We start from the raw sequence: 16,104 nt of genomic DNA on the forward strand, positions 1-16,104 counted from the left end.
AGGGATTTTATTTGATCCCTGGTCTTGCATAGGTTTCATGTCATGAATGCGTCACTACAACAATTTGAAGTAGACATTCTTACTCCCAGTTCACTCCTGAACCATAGCTCTGGAGTTTAAATATTCTACACAATGTACATAATCAGGAAGTCACAGAGCTGTAATACAGACTCAACCCTGTCTGATTTCAAAGCCCATGATGTTTCTGCCCCATCCTGTGACCACTGTTTAAGCTTTTACTTCATCTGAAATGACTTTGACTTGTCTTCATTATGTAGAATGTTTGTAAGTTGACATCCAGACCATTCAACACATAAATCTCTTGGTTCCCCCATCTCTTCTAGTTCCCAAATTGATTAACTTCTTGACTTGTGTCCCTAATCCACCTACTTCCCAAGGGCAGCATGACAATCTCAACACAGGGCAGTGCTCTGTTTCTCTGAGTATTTCTGAAACACTATTCGAGGTGTGGAGTAACTGATCTAGTAAAATGAAGCTGAAAATATGGTTAAAGGTAGCATGTCGCCAGTCTATCACCAAAATGATGCCATCAAGGCAAGACTGAGTTCATTCCTTCGTTGGTAAGGGAGAGTGCCCCTGAGGGGAAAGAGGAAAGTTGGAATCTTTAAAAGGAAGGTTTTGGGCTCTGGTTGAAGGAGGGCTTTATTAGGAATGAGTAAGGTTGATAACTTCAGAATTTGGGGGGCAAGTGAACGGAGGTATTGGGAAGAGTCTCAGAGAGTCACCAGCTGATGCCATGAAAGAGCTGAACAGATTAATGTTTCTCTAAAGGAGTTTGGGGCAAGGTCCTGAAATAAATGGTAACTCTTTGAAGCATTACTCTTTCTGGGCAAGAGCTTTCTGGAAGAGTGAAGTCATGGTAATGTAGCCAGAAAGCTTTGTGATTTCAGGTGTCCAACTTTGCCTCTCGCAAGAGGTCACATAATTCCATCTACAATCATTGCAGCCCTTCGTTTCCTTACACCTAATGCAGAACTGGGAAAACTATGTGACTCTGTCATCTCTGCTTCAGAACCAGTGATCATGACTGGGGTTGTAGTTTGGCAAATGCTGTTGCTCCACTGTATCCAACCTTCGTAGTATTGGGGGTTCTCTTGGACACCCTACTCATTAGGAAGTGTTTTTCTCTAAATCCTTCTACAACCAAGGCTGATGACTGACTAACACAAATGCCTCCCATCTGTAAGGGAATTATCTTTACTGACCTTTGACTCATTTGAATCCTGAAGAAACAATGTAATTTAAGACAAGACTTAGTTGTTCAGTCAGCAAGCTTACCCTTACACCTTACTCATTTCCGCACTGATGCCTAATGCCTTTGGTATGAAAGCCTTGATACGGTTGGAAAGGATACTTTTCCTCAGAGCAGGGGAAACGTGAAGCCAGGATTCACTGGACACCCTTCAGATGGAAAAAACTCAAGTTCATTTGAACGGTGTGGGTGGGAATGTGTATAGAAGAGAGGATGAAGAGAAGACCAGAGGCCACAGGGGAGCAAATTGATGATAAGCCATATCACCAAAGAAATGGCAACGTTGAGCAGAAGTCAACTGAAAATTGTGTTGCTTCAGGAAAGGAAAACCGTTATAAGTTTAAAGATTTTCCCCAGTTCCTAACTTGTCAAGGACCCTTCAGTTTGGGTTATGATGTATTTCGTATGTCCTTTTTTTTTTTTGCTTTTCTTTGCAGAAGCCGCTCAAGACGAAGAGCAGACACTCCAAGTATTAGGTGAGTTATTTCTAATTCAGTCAACTTATTTAGACTTTTTCTAAATGGATTCAAGGAATCTCTGGGTCCTAGAAATACTCTACATTTTTCATGATTTTTCTACTTTAAAAAAAATCATGCTTAAGTTTTAAAATTTCCTTTTTCAACCATCCTACTCTATTGTTTACTCTTATTAGTTCCGCAGTGCAGGAGCAGCACAAAAGACAAAAGGAAGAAAAAATGTTGAGAAGGGGGAAATGAATTGCTTTGGATTTAAGAGTTCTCTCAGATCTAGACAGTGTGGTCACTGCTTTCCTTCTGATTTTTTCTTGCTTCAGTTACCTGCCTTGCTTGTCTTTGTAAGGGCACGCCTTCTGGAGGATTCCTCAAAGAGGGCTTTGATTATCCACATGCTCTACCTCAGCACTGAGTCAAAAAAACCCCAGTACTTCACAGTAAGCATGTCAGGATCCCACACGTGGTATCAAGAATGCCACAGAAAATGAAACATAGTTCCTATCCTTAAGGAGCACAGGATCTAAGGGCAGATTTGGCTTGGACATAACAGAGATCACGGTCTCAAATGTGGCAAAATAAGGTATCAGAGAAGCTCAGAACAGGGGAGAAAAAGGGGAAGCCTCCCACAGAAGATTCCCTGTCATCTGGACCCTGGAGAGTGGAGGCATGGGGGGTAGCAGGGTGAAATGTAAAGCTAAATCTATCCAATACTGTTTTCACTCATCCAGGAAAATGGAATAATCCGTAAGGTAGAAGTGAATATACAAAGATAGTGCTGAAGACATGGGCTTGTTTCATATTGTGCAGGAACTTGGAGACAGCAAAGTGAAGGTGTAATTGATTCTATGGGCATCAGAGAGCATTTTGAAAAAGAAGTGACTCACCAATTTCTTCGTGGGTCTGGTAACAATCAGGTGTAAGGAGTCTGAGAGCACAGACTGTGTCTGTTAAGCGTGCCATCTTAACATCTTACAAGTGGTGCCATTTAGTACACGGGCATTTCATAAAATACAGGTTATAAGCTGAAGAGAATGATTATAAGAGCGACAGCCAGGGGATGAGGAAGGAATGAATGAAAGTGGATGCAAGAGATGGTGAGGGATTAGGTAAACATGAAACCTTTCTAGAGTGGGGAGGGGATGGCTGGCTCAGTTGGTAGAGCACAGATCCTGGATCTCACAGTTGTGAGTTTGAGGCCCACGTGGGGCGTAGAGATTACTTAAAAATAAAATCTTCAAAACAGAGAGATAGAGATGGTGAGGGCTTGTACTCAAGCACAGGTACCAGAAATTTGTCAAAAGAGACACAATACAGGGCAGGCTTTCTTTACACCTTCTGTTTTCCACAGAGTTCACCGTTGGTGCAGGAGGATAGCAGACAGGGGAGAGTTGGTGTTGGATGATTTGCTGTAGCACTGTGACAAGCACGGTAGCTGGAATTTCCCCTCAATCAGTAGATTGAAGTCAAAATACCCTGCATAGATGCAGGTAGACAGAGTGAAACTGTCTGGTGGTTTTTCTCAGATATCATGAGATATCCATGATTACAGAGATTTGATGTAATCTGATCTTGACTGTAGCATGGAAAGTTCAGAGTAGATGGCAATATAGAATAGGCAGAAGCACCCGAAGAGGCAGAGGAAATGGCCAGTGAGCAAAACCTCTCTCAGCTATGTCCTCGCACTGCCAGGAGACCAGGATCCCTCTTCCCCTTTTCTTCTGGGGACTAGGCCCTGGGCATTATCTACCACCACAGAAAGCAGCGATATGCCCTTCAACCTATATTTAGGGCGTCGTATATAGCACACTTGCGTCATTTCCGTTGGTGGCTAATCTTTCTTTTAACTGGTTCCTTGCTGAATTTGTGTTCTCTTGCCAAGGAGATGATGAATTATTGGAAGAAAACCCAGAGGAAACACAAGTCATATCTCAAGAGGAAAATGGGGATGAGAGAGGCAAACCTGGAGAGAAAGGCCCCGGTCAACCAAACAAGCCTCATAAGCAGGGTCCCCAGGTAGGCCTGAAAGGCCCATTTGGCAGTGGTGGCCCAAATGGCCCACATGGCCTACATGGCCCCAGTGGCCCACATAGGCCAAGTGGCCAACAAGTACCAGCTGGCCAGCAAGGACCAGGTAACCAAGGTCTTCAAGGTGAGCAGCAAGGACCAGGTCACCAAGGTCGTCCAAGTGGCCAGCAAGGACCAGGTAACCAAGGTCATCCAGGTGGCCAGCAAGGACCAGGTAACCAAGAACGTCCAGGTAGCCAACAAGGACCAGGTAACCAAGGACGTCCAGGTGGCCAGCAAGGTCCAGCTGGCCAGCAAGGACCAGGTAACCAAGGTCGTCCTGGTGGCCAGCAAGGACCAGGTAACCAAGGACGTGGCCAGCAAGAACCAGGTAACCAAGGTCGTCCAGGTGGCCAGCAAGGACCAGGTAACCAAGGTCGTCCAGGTGGCCAGCAAGGACCAGCTGGCCAGCAAGGACCAGGTAACCAAGGTCGTCCAGGTGGCCAGCAAGGACCAGGTAACCAAGGACGTCCAGGTGGCCAGCAAGGACCAGGTAACCAAGGACGTCCAGGTGGCCAGCAAGGACCAGGTAACCAAGGTCGTCCAGGTGGCCAACAAGGACCAGGTAACCAAGGACGTCCAGGTGGCCAGCAAGGACCAGGTAACCAAGGACGTCCAGGTGGCCAGCAAGGACCAGGTAACCAAGGTCGTCCAGGTGGCCAGCAAGGACCAGGTAACCAAGGTCGTCCAGGTGGCCAGCAAGGACCATCTGGCCAGCAAGGACCAGGTAACCAAGGACGTCCAGGTGGCCAGCAAGGACCAGCTGGCCAGCAAGGACCAGGTAACCAAGGTCGTCCAGGTGGCCAACAAGGACCAGGTAACCAAGGACGTCCAGGTGGCCAGCAAGGACCAGCTGGCCAGCAAGGACCAGGTAACCAAGGTCGTCCAGGTGGCCAGCAAGGACCAGCTGGCCAGCAAGGACCAGGTAACCAAGGTCGTCCAGGTGGCCAACAAGGACCAGCTGCCCAGCAAGGACCCAGTGGCCAACATGGCCCAGGTGCCCAGGGAGACCAGCAGGGAAGAGATAACCAGCATGGTCAGTCCAGTGGCCAGTGACAAAGTAACCCTCCTAAGGAGTTCCTCCAGTGATTCTCTAGGTATGAAGTGCATTCTTATTCACTCATCTCCTGAATTTCCCCTTTTCAATTCCTAATTCTTCTTTCTGTTGTTTGGTCTCATTGAAACCTTGACTTCAATTGCTCTTAAACTTCTTTTTGCCGCAATTCTCCTTGCCTCAACCTTACCCATAGAAAAGGCGTCTTCATTATCAGAGCAAGTGTTCCTTCCACTCTGAGCTGGCTGGCTGGCTTGCTTGCTTGCTTGCTTCCTTCCTTCCTTCCTAATTTTTCCATCCTTCCTTCCTCCATTTCTTTCTTTGACTCCCTCATACTTCTACTAGCTGACAACTTTCCCAAGTTCTACCTCCCCACACCCTTCCTCTTCTCTCCTCTCTTCCCTTCTCTCTGCTCTCTCCTGACCTCCTCCTCTCACAGCTGCTGTTTCTTCTCTCTCTCTTAATATAATGGTTTATACTGTCATATACTACCCACAAGGAGAAATACAGACATAGATCATGTCTAATCCAAATTAATATGTCTTTCTAAAATTCTTCTCTTCGTTTAGAAATGGATAGACATCAACTGGTGACCATGGACTGCTCCGTGCTGGAAACGTGGCCTTTCCTTTCCCCGACTTCAAATCATCAATAAAGTCATCAGCATGAAAGCCCTGGCTCTTGTTTTCCTTTCAGGGCCATTGTTCTTAGTCACAGGACAGGAGGGACGGGTTGGGAGATCCAAAGCCCCGAGTGGGCTTCACATGTTGTCTAGTGTACAAGTTTCCAAAGCTCAGATTTCATAATTTCGTGAGGACTTCACCACCACCAGTACTACTAAGCCAAAAACGTGTCTTCTTGAGACCAGTAAGGGTGGTGGCCAAGTTCAGATCACAAATAGGCACACCCTTTTCTGAGCTTAAATGCAGAGAAAAGTACCTTGTGAACTCCTGTGATTTCTGGTAGTCATTCAATGTATGTGTCGCATCGTATGAGGGGAGGGTGTGTGGGAAGCGGAACACGGTGCACTGTTGGTCGGAATGCAAACTGGTGCAGCCACTCTAAAAAACAGTATGGAGCTTCCTCAAAAACTGAAAACTAGAACTACAAAAGAATCCAGCAAGCCCACTGCTGGGTATTTCTCCAAAGAGAAGGAAAACTCTACTTTGAAAAGACACATGCACCCCTATTGCTCATTGCAGCGTTATTTACAAGAGACACGATATGGAAGCGGCCATATCTCAAACGGATTGAGAAGATGTGGTGTGTAGACACAATGAAACACTACTCAGCGATGAAGAAGAAGGAACTCTTGCCCTTTGGGACAACACAGACCGGCCCAGAGAGTAGAATGCTAAGTGAAATAAGTCAGAGAAAGACAAATGCCTTGTGATTTCACACCCATGGGGAAGCTAAAAACCAAAACAAATGAGCCAACAAAACCAAACAAATACACACCAGTAGATACAGAGAGTGAATGATCCAGTTGTTGTCAGAAGGCAGGGTGTGGGAGGTTGGGCAAAACTGGATGAACAAGGAGATGAAAAGATACAAACATATATTTATAAAATCAATAAAATACAGGGATATGACGAACACAGAAGGAACACAGGAATGCAGTTACTACCATGTAACAATTTCCTATGTTGACAGGTGGTAGCTCGACTTTTCCTGGTGAGCCTTCATAATGTATATAATGTCGAATCACTATGTTGTCCACGTGGAACTCAGGTCCCCTCAGACTGCACCAACATCTTGTTCATGGACTTCTAGTGTCCAGAACTGTGAGGAAATAAATTTCTGTCCTTTAAGCCAGTTGCTTTGTAGTCTTTGTCACATCGACCCTAGCCAACGAATCCGGGGAGAAAATTTACTCACCAGAATTCTTCACTGAGCGGGGTTTCTTGGACTAATGGCAAAACACTTTTTCCATCCACCTCGGAAGCCTCTGAATGAAGAGCAGCAGAAAGAGGTTTGACAGGGAAGCATCCCTCAAGTGGTGGGCTCCACAGAGACAGTCTAGGAATGGTGCTTAACGTCAAGGTTCCTGTTTCTCTGAGTGTCCAAATTCAATTACACCTACAGACATTCACCCATGAAAATGCTGGTGGGCCCCAAAGGCTGACAATAAAATTCCATGAGGATAAAGAAGAAGGTCCTAGTGGACATTTCTAGCAAGAGTATAAACAGTTTGCTTCGAGTATTAGCAGCAGTGAAGAATTTGCAGGTCAGGAACGCACACAACAATGGAAACATGTTTAATTCTGTTGATTCAAACACACCAGCCATGTTCACTTCTGAAATCAGTCCTAGAACTGACCTCCTCTTTGGAAGCAGAATTCATCTCTGCCTGCTGGCAATCTCAGGACCCTCATAGGCTTGCCATTAATTTCTGAAGAATCATGAACATCCTATGCATGAATTTGGGTCTTTTCACAATGCAAATCGTGTGAAGACAGCTAAACCTGAGGGTGGAAACTTTGGAATGTCACTTGGGTGAAGACAACAAAATATTCACAGCTTTCTCTTTACCATGCAGGCAGGATAGGAGGCCCTGCTATGATCTTTTCCAACTTTCCATCATTTACAAAAATTATGGTGGAAAAGAAAACAAACAAATGTGAAAGAGAAAAACCAACAGACTTCATAAGAACACACGTTACTAATGAGAATTGACACTCATTTACTACATAGTGGGTTCCTATCATTTCAGTCCACATACTGGGCAGCAACCCTCACAGTCTTGTATCTAAATCAATACACTTTTACGTACTACAAGACTAGTGAACAGGCAAGGACATTCACAAATGACCCTTTTAATGGCATGCTTTGTTCTCAGAATGAGATCTCCAAACATGGCTTTCCTAGTTAAAAACTGCATGCTTAGCAATATTATCTTCAGTCCAGTGCTCTAGTCCCCAGCTCTTCTCCCCGAATATCATCCAAAAGAACTGTTTCCCGGTCCAGCAGAAGATGAAACTTCCAGATTGCTCACATTACAATAAACTGACGAGGTGCTCCTTCACTTAAAGCTAAACTACATACTAAAAGCCGTTCCCCAGTCTGACATATTTGCAAAGAAGTGATCATGTTACACCCACTCTCCAAAAATGTCTTTGTTTCCCATAGAACCGACCACACATTCAGTTTGACAGTCACAACATTCTTCACAAGCTGGAACTAACCCACATCTCCAGCTTCATCTCTCTCTTTTCTCCTCAATCACAGGGGATCATTCTGGGTTCCTAGACCATTGACGAGATTATGCGACACACGTATATTGAACCAGGTCTTTCCCTCTACTTTCTTCCACACTGCTCTCCAGACTGCAAGTCCCATGGCATCTCCTGTGGGAAGCCTTCCTTTTCTCCCTTCTCTGAGTTTCCTAAATTCCTTCTTTGGCCACCTTTCTGCTAGTGATCCTCATCATGTTGAAGTCAAATCTTCCCTTAGATCTTGCATTCCTTAAGGACAGGAAGAATGTTCCATGCACCCTCATGTCCTCGGTGCCAAAAAGATGGTCATTTAAGGCCCATGAAGAAGAGAGTGCCAAAGTTGTTCTTTTGCATACTTTGGACCTTGAGGGTTTCAGTAGATGCTTCTACCTGAACAGAGAAATGCTCCCTAAAGGTGAATTTCTGGGGCCATACTTAAAGTTCCAGGCAACACATTTCTAGCAGTTTCTGAAGAGCCATTCCTCCAGCCCCACCTCATGGCCAGTCAGAGAGGATTGCGACCCAGTCAGATTCTAAGGACAGAAGTGGGTCTTTGCATGTAAGTTTGAATTAGGTTTTTTAGATTTTACCATTCATAGAGTAAAAGCCAGCTTATCTTGGTCCTTCCTCCATTCTCTGAAACATAGAAATCCTGATACGATTTGGGGAAGAATTCTCCCCGCACACAGTGATGATGGGCCTGCGGGAGATTAAGGACGAGTTTTCTGTATGTATTTTGTCCTCTAAAATGAAGCTGGATGGTTGCTTCCAAAGCTGTCAGAGAGACTACAGTCTTCACTGGTGTCTGCCCAGGAAGCCAAGAATAAGACTGACCCCAAACTTGACCATGTACACCTCACTAGGCAAGAACTGCTTTGAGAAGAAGCCAAATCCATGAGTATTTGTTCCTTGCTGGCACCTGATTGGTACGGGTCTCCAATGGCTGAAGACAAAGGCTTTCAGCTCTGTCTTCTCTGCACTCGGACCCGGTCTCTTTCCTTCATCCCCTGGAAATGTGGGCCTGTGCAGAGTTGGTCTCTCCCCCTTCTTGGTCAGGAGCAGCTCTTAGCTGTTGAGCTGATCACTGTCTGTAGTGGTGCTAAAACCACCAGAGACACTGAGAGATGACAGCCTCCACAACTTGGCAGCCCCATGTGCCCTGACCTCACTTCTTCCCAGCCCCAGCTTCGGCACCATGGACATAGCAGCCAAGTACAGTTGGGGCTGGAGCTGCCACTGTGTGGGTGGATGGCTCTGGAGCTATACTGGGGGCTGTGTTTGGGGTCTCATCACTGGTTATGCCAGCAACCTGTCTCTGAAGCAAAGGCTCTTCTCCCACACTTTCCCCTTTCAGAGACGAAGGGGTTGTTTTGCCGGGTGTTGGCTTCTCTCCACCTCTCTGCCATGGGAAGGCCTTGTCTCCAGCTCCCACATGTCTTTCTTCCAGGTCTCCTCCGCCCTCTATGTTCCTTTATCTAGACCTCCCAGGCAGCCTGGGGAACACTGTTCTGTCAGGATTTGATGGACGGAAGACAAATAAATACAGTACAAACAAGTGCATCAAAGTTGGCTGGTACCACTGGATGAGACTCTGTAGGTCCTAGAACTGAAGTAATGTTGGGTCTGTGTCCTACAGATGCTACGTACTTCTATCCCAATTTGATTCTTGAGAACGAGGTAGATAACCCCAAGGTGGGTGTGTGGACCCACGGGAGCCACTGAAGGATTTGTCCCACCTCGTGTCCTGATGCTCATGATGGCATTGCTGTTGCTCAGTTGTTACTGCCCGGTCATATCTGCTGTTGAACATCTCTCTACATAGCTAATTACCGTTTTTTGTCCAGTTCACCATGACTGTCAAGTGAGTGTAATTCCCTTTGGGCAGGATGGAATTTGGAAAATCTGTACCATGAAAACCTGGCAAGGTTATTCCTCAATAGGATTCAGCCTCTCTTCAGTCAGTAAGTTGAAGGGACTGAGAGTTGGAAGTTTGAGAAGCAATAGTTCAGGTAGATAGTTATCAAACCATCCTGAACACCTACAAACTCAACAGGCGATCATTGAGAAGAAGAGCAGCAATTCTAGGAACAGAAAGGCAAGCACTTTCTGGAAGGTAGGACATGTGGAGAAGTGAATCCGAGGTGTTATAGGAGAAGATAGACCACGGGGAGGGAATGGCTCCCAACATGCAGTGGAGCAGATGAGCACAAAATTGGAACATTTAGGAATCTGCTCTACTGAGGGAGAATCTGCTCTACTGAGGGACATCACTCCAGAGGCTAAGAGGGGGTGGAGTCCTTGGGGGGGACTCAATGTGGTCTCAGGTCCTGCAGGGTCACAGAAAGAAAGACCTGGGATGTCTGGGATTGGTAGAGCTCCCAGGTATCAGAGTGGGGAAGTTGGCTGAAGAGACAGAGCCGAGGAGTGAGCTCTCACCTTGGTTGACCTTAAACCATGATCCGCGGCACAGTCTGGCCACTGCTCTTTGAACAGGGACCCCCCATGTGGCAGGTCTGGAGAGACTCACCTTCCTCCCTGGAAGAAGTGGCATGGGAGAGTGTGGTAGGAATCTCCTGTGTGTGGAGACTCCAAACGGGGCTGTGCTCCAGAGATAGAAATGCTCGGTCACGGGCTGGGTGAGCTGGAAGGGCGTCCAGAGACCAGGGAGCCCCGAGTGACCGACTGCTTTTCTCTGAGGACGCACTGAGGAGTGGGATCCCCACCCTTGTCTCCTGTGGGGATGGGGCCGCAGACTGGGAGGCCGCCCTTTTTATTCCCATCTCCTAATGTTATATGGAAAGCGTTCAGGGAACAAAAGCTCCTGAGAGCCTACCCGAGTAGATTGCTTAGCCTGGCCCCCTGGAAGTGGTGGTGCAATTCCACCCCTGGCAAAGACTTTCAGAATCACTGCAACAGGCCTCTCCTCCAGAAAATCTCGGCAAGAACGTCCAGCCAAACCAAGTTCACCAAATAATCAATGAGAATTGCCAAACATCAGACCTAAGGGAATACAGCACATAGAATTCATAGTTTTCTTCCATGATTCCTTCATCTTTCAGAGTTAAATTTTTTCAATTTTAGTTTTTGCTTATTCTATTTTTAAAAACGTTTCCTCTTTCCTATTTTAACTTTTTTTAACTATTTTATCTCATCAATACCTTTTTAAAAATCTTTTTCAATTTTCATTGTTATAGTCATATTCTACCCCTTCATTGTATTGAACCTTCTTTCTTGTATACATATAAGTTTTTCATTCGTTAAAATTTTGGGATACAGTTTCTTCTAACAGATCAAAATGTACTCTAAATCTAGCATATGGCTTTGTTCTAGTCTCCACCCTGATCACATTCTCTCCTATTTTCCCTCTTTTTTTCTACCAACTTCTTATCAGTCCCTTTCTTAAAATCTTTTTAAAAATTTTCCTCTTTACATTCATATTCCATTCCTCCATCATGTTCACTCTGAGTTTTGTATATGTATATAAAAGTTACCCCTCTTTAAAATTTTGGAAGGCAGTTTCTTCTAACAGACCAAAATACACCCAGAATCAAGTGTGTGTTTCTGTTCTATTCACCAGCCTAAATACAGATGTAAAGGGTGCCTGGGTGGCTCAGTGGGTTAAGCCTCTGCCTTCAGCTCGGGTCATGATCTCAGGGTCCTGGGATTGAGTCTTGCATCAGGCTCTCTGCTCAGCGGAGAGCCTGCTTCTCCCTCTTTCTCTGCCTGCCTCTCTCCCTACTTGTGATTTCTCTCTCTATGTGTCAAATAAATAAATACAATCTTTAAAAAATAGAACTAACTAGCGGGAGGAGTCAAGATGGCAGAGAAGTAGCAGGCTGAGACTACATCAGGTAGCAGGAGATCAGCTCAGTAGCTTATCTAAACATTGCAAACACCAACAAATCCAACGGGAGATCAAAGAGAAGAACAACAATTCTAGAAACAGAAAAGCAACCACTTTCTGAAAGGTAGGACTGGCGGAGAAGTGAATCTAAAACGACGGGAAGATAGACCGTGGGGGAGGGGCCGGCTCCCGGCAAGAGGCGGAGCAACGGAGCACAAAATCAGGACTTTTAAAAGTCTGTTCCACTGAGGGACATTGCTCCAGAGGCTAAACCGGGGTGAAGCCCACGCGGGGTCAGCATGGCCCCAGGTCCCGCAGGGTCACAGAAGGATCAGGGTTGTCGGAGTGTCGCAGAGCTCGCAGGTATTAGAACAGAGAAGCCAGCTACAGAGACAGAGCCGAGGACTGAACTCTCAGCTTGGGGTTACCTTGACCTGGTCGCGGGCTGGCTGAGCTCGGAGCATGGCTAGAGGCTGGGGATACGGGAGTGATTGGGTGCTGTCCTCTGGGGGCGCACTGAGGAGTGGGGCCCCGGGCTCTCGGCACCTGTGGGCCGGAAACTGGGAGGCCGCCATTTTCATTCCCGTCCTCCGGAACTCTACGAAAAGCGTTCAGGGAACAGAAGCTCCCAAAAGCGAACCCGAGCGGATTACTTAGTCCGGCCCCCGGTAAGGGCGGTGCAATCCCGCCTCGGGCAAAGACACTTGAGAATCACTACAACAGGCCCCTCCCCCAGAAGATCAACAAAATATCCAGCCAGGACGAAGTTCATCTATCAAGGAAAGCAGGTTCAATTCCTAAGACAGCAGCAGAATTCCAGAGGAGGAGAAAGCAAAGCATGGAACTCATGGCTTTCTCCCCATGATTCTTTAGTCTTGCGGTTAATTCAATTTTTTTTCTTTTTTTTCAATTTTTTTTCTTTCTTTTTTCTTCTTCTGCTAAATTTTTTAAAACTTTTACCCTTTTCTTTTTTTGACGTTTTTTGAATTGTTTATCTAAATATATATATACATTTTTTTTCTTTCTTTTTTATATTTTTTCTTTATTTGTTTTATTTTTTAAATTTTTTCTTTTTTTTTCTGAACCTCTTTGTATCCCCTTTCTCCCCCCCCCCCCCCACAATTTGGGGTCTCTTCTGATTTGGTTACAGCGCATTTTTCTGGGGTCTGTGCCACCCTTTTAGTATTTTATTTGATCCTTCATATCCTCTTATCGGGACAAAATGACAAGGCAGAAAATATCACCACAAACAAAAGAACAAGAGGCAGTACCGATGACTGGTGACCTAATCAACACAGACATTGGTAATATGTCAGATCTAGAGTTCAGAAGGGCGATTCTGAACATTCTAGCCAGGTTCGAAAAAGGCATGGAAGATATTAGAGAAACCCTCTCTGGAGATATAAAAGCCCTTTCTGGAGAAATTAAAGAACTAAAATCTAGCCAAGTAGAAATCAAAAAAGCTATTAATGAGGTGCAATCAAAAATGGAGGCTCTCACTGCTAGGATAAATGAGGCAGAAGAAGGAATTAGTGATATAAAAGACCAAATGACAGAGAATAAAGAAGCCAAGCAAAAGAGGGACAAACAGCTACTGGACCACGAGGGGAGAATTCGAGAGATAAGTGACACCATAAGACGAAACAACATTAGAATAATTGGGATTCCAGAAGAAGAAGAAAGAGAGAAGGAAGCAGAAGGTCTATTGGAGAGAATTATTGGAGAGAATTTCCCTAATATGGCAAAGGAAACAAGCATCAAAATCCAGGAGGTGCAGAGAACCCCCCTCAAAGTCAACAAGAATAGGTCCACACCCTGTCACCGAATAGTAAAATTTACAAGTCTTAGTGACAAAGAGAAAATCCTGAAAGCAGCCCGGGAAAAGAAGTCTATAACATACAATGGTAAAAATATTAGATTGGCAGCAGACTTATCCACAGAGGCCTGGCAGGCCAGAAAGAGCTGGCATGATATATTCAGAGCAGTAAACGAGAAAAACATGCAGCCAAGAATACTCTATCCAGCTAGGCTATCATTGAAAATAGAAGGAGAGATCAAAAGCTTCCAGGACAAACAAAAACTGAAAGAATTTGCAAACACCAAACCAGCTCTCCAGGAAATATTGAAAGGGGTCCTCTAAGCAAAGAGAGAGCCTAAAAGTAGTAGATCAGAAAGGTACAGAGACAATATACAGTAACAGTCACCTTACAGGCTAATAATGGCACTAAATTCATATCTCTCAATAGTTACCCTGAATGTTAATGGGCTAAATGCCCGAATCAAAAGACACAGGGTATCAGAATGGATTAAAAAAACAAAACCCATCAGTATGTTGCCTACAAGAAACCATTTTAGACACGAAGACACCTCCAGATTTAAAGTGAGGGGGTGGAGAACAATTTACCATGCTAATGGGCATCAGAAGAAAGCTGGGGTGGCAATCCTTATATCAGATCAATTAGATTTTAAGCCAAAGACTATAATAAGAGATGAGGAAGGACACTATATACTACTCAAAGGGTCTGTCCAACAAGAAAATCTAACAATTTTAAATATCTATGCCCCCAACGTGGGAGCAGCCAACCATATAAACCAATCAATAACAAAATCAAAGAAACACATCAATAATAATACAATAATAGTAGGGGACTTTAACACTCCCCTCACTGAAATGGACAGATCATCCAAGCAAAAGATCAACAAGGAAATAAAGGCCTTAAATGACACACTGGACCAGATGGACATCACAGATCTATTCAGAACATTTCATCCCAAAGCAACAGAATACACATTCTTCTCTAGTGCACATGGAACCTTCTCCAGAATAGATCACATCCTGGGTCAAAAATCAGGTCCCAACCAGTATCAAAAGATTAGGATCATTCCCTGCATATTTTAGACCACAATGCTCTGAAGCTAGAACTCAATCACAAGAGGAAAGCTGGAAAGAACCCAAATACATGGAGACTAAACAGCATCCTTCTAAAGAATGAATGGGTCAACCAGGAAATTAAAGAAGAATTGAAAAAATTCATGGGAACAAATGATAATGAAAACACAATGGTTCAAAATCTGTGGGACACAGCAAAGGCAGTCCTGAGAGGAAAATATATAGCGGCACAAGCCTTTCTCAAGAAACAAGAAAGATCTCAAGTACACAACCTAACCCTACACGTAAAGGAGCTGGAGAAAGAACAAGAAAGAAACCCTAAACCCAGCAGAAGAAGAGAAATCATAAAGATCAGAGGAGAAATCAATGAAATAGAAACCAGAAAAAAAAAAAAAAAACCAATAGAAAAAATCAATGAAACTAGGAGCTGGTTCTTTGAAAGAATCAATAAGATTGATAAACCCCTGGCCAGACTCATCAAAAAGAAAAGAGAAAGGACCCAAATAGATAAAATCATGAATGAAAGAGGAGAGATGACAACTAACACCAAAGAAATACAGACAATTATAAGAACATACTATGAGCAACTCTACGCCAACAAATTGGACAATCTGGAAGAAATGGATGCATTCCTAGAGACATATAAACTACCACAACTGAACCAGGAAGAAATAGAAAACCTGAACAGGCCCATCACCAGTAAGGAGATTGAAACAGTCATCAAAAATCTCCAAACAAGCAAAAGCCCAGGGCCAGACGGCTTCCCTGGGGAATTCTACCAAACATTTAAAGAAGAACTAATTCCTATTCTCCTGAAACTGTTCCAAAAAATAGAAATGGAAGGAAAACTTCCAAACTCATTTTATGAGGCCAGCATCACCTTGATCCCAAAACCAGACAAGGATCCCACCAAAAAAGAGAACTACAGACCAATATCCTTGATGAACACAGATGCAAAAATTCTCGCCAAAATACTAGCCAATAGGATTCAACAGTACATTAAAAGGATTATTCACCACGATCAAGTGGGATTTATTCCAGAGCTGCAGGATTGGTTCAACATCCGCAAATCAATCAATGTGATACAACACATTAATAAAAGAAAGAACAAGAACCATATGATACTCTCAATAGATGCTGAAAAAGCATTTGACAAAGTACAGCATCCCTTCCTGATCAAAACTCTTCAAAGTATAGGGATAGAGGGCACATACCTCAATATTATCAAAGCCATCTATGAAAAACCCACCGCAAATATCATTCTCAATGGAGAAAAACTGAAAGCTTTTCC

The sequence above is a fragment of the Meles meles genome, chromosome 7, assembly GCF_922984935.1.
Source record: "Meles meles chromosome 7, mMelMel3.1 paternal haplotype, whole genome shotgun sequence".
NCBI classification, from domain to species: Eukaryota; Metazoa; Chordata; class Mammalia; order Carnivora; family Mustelidae; genus Meles; species Meles meles.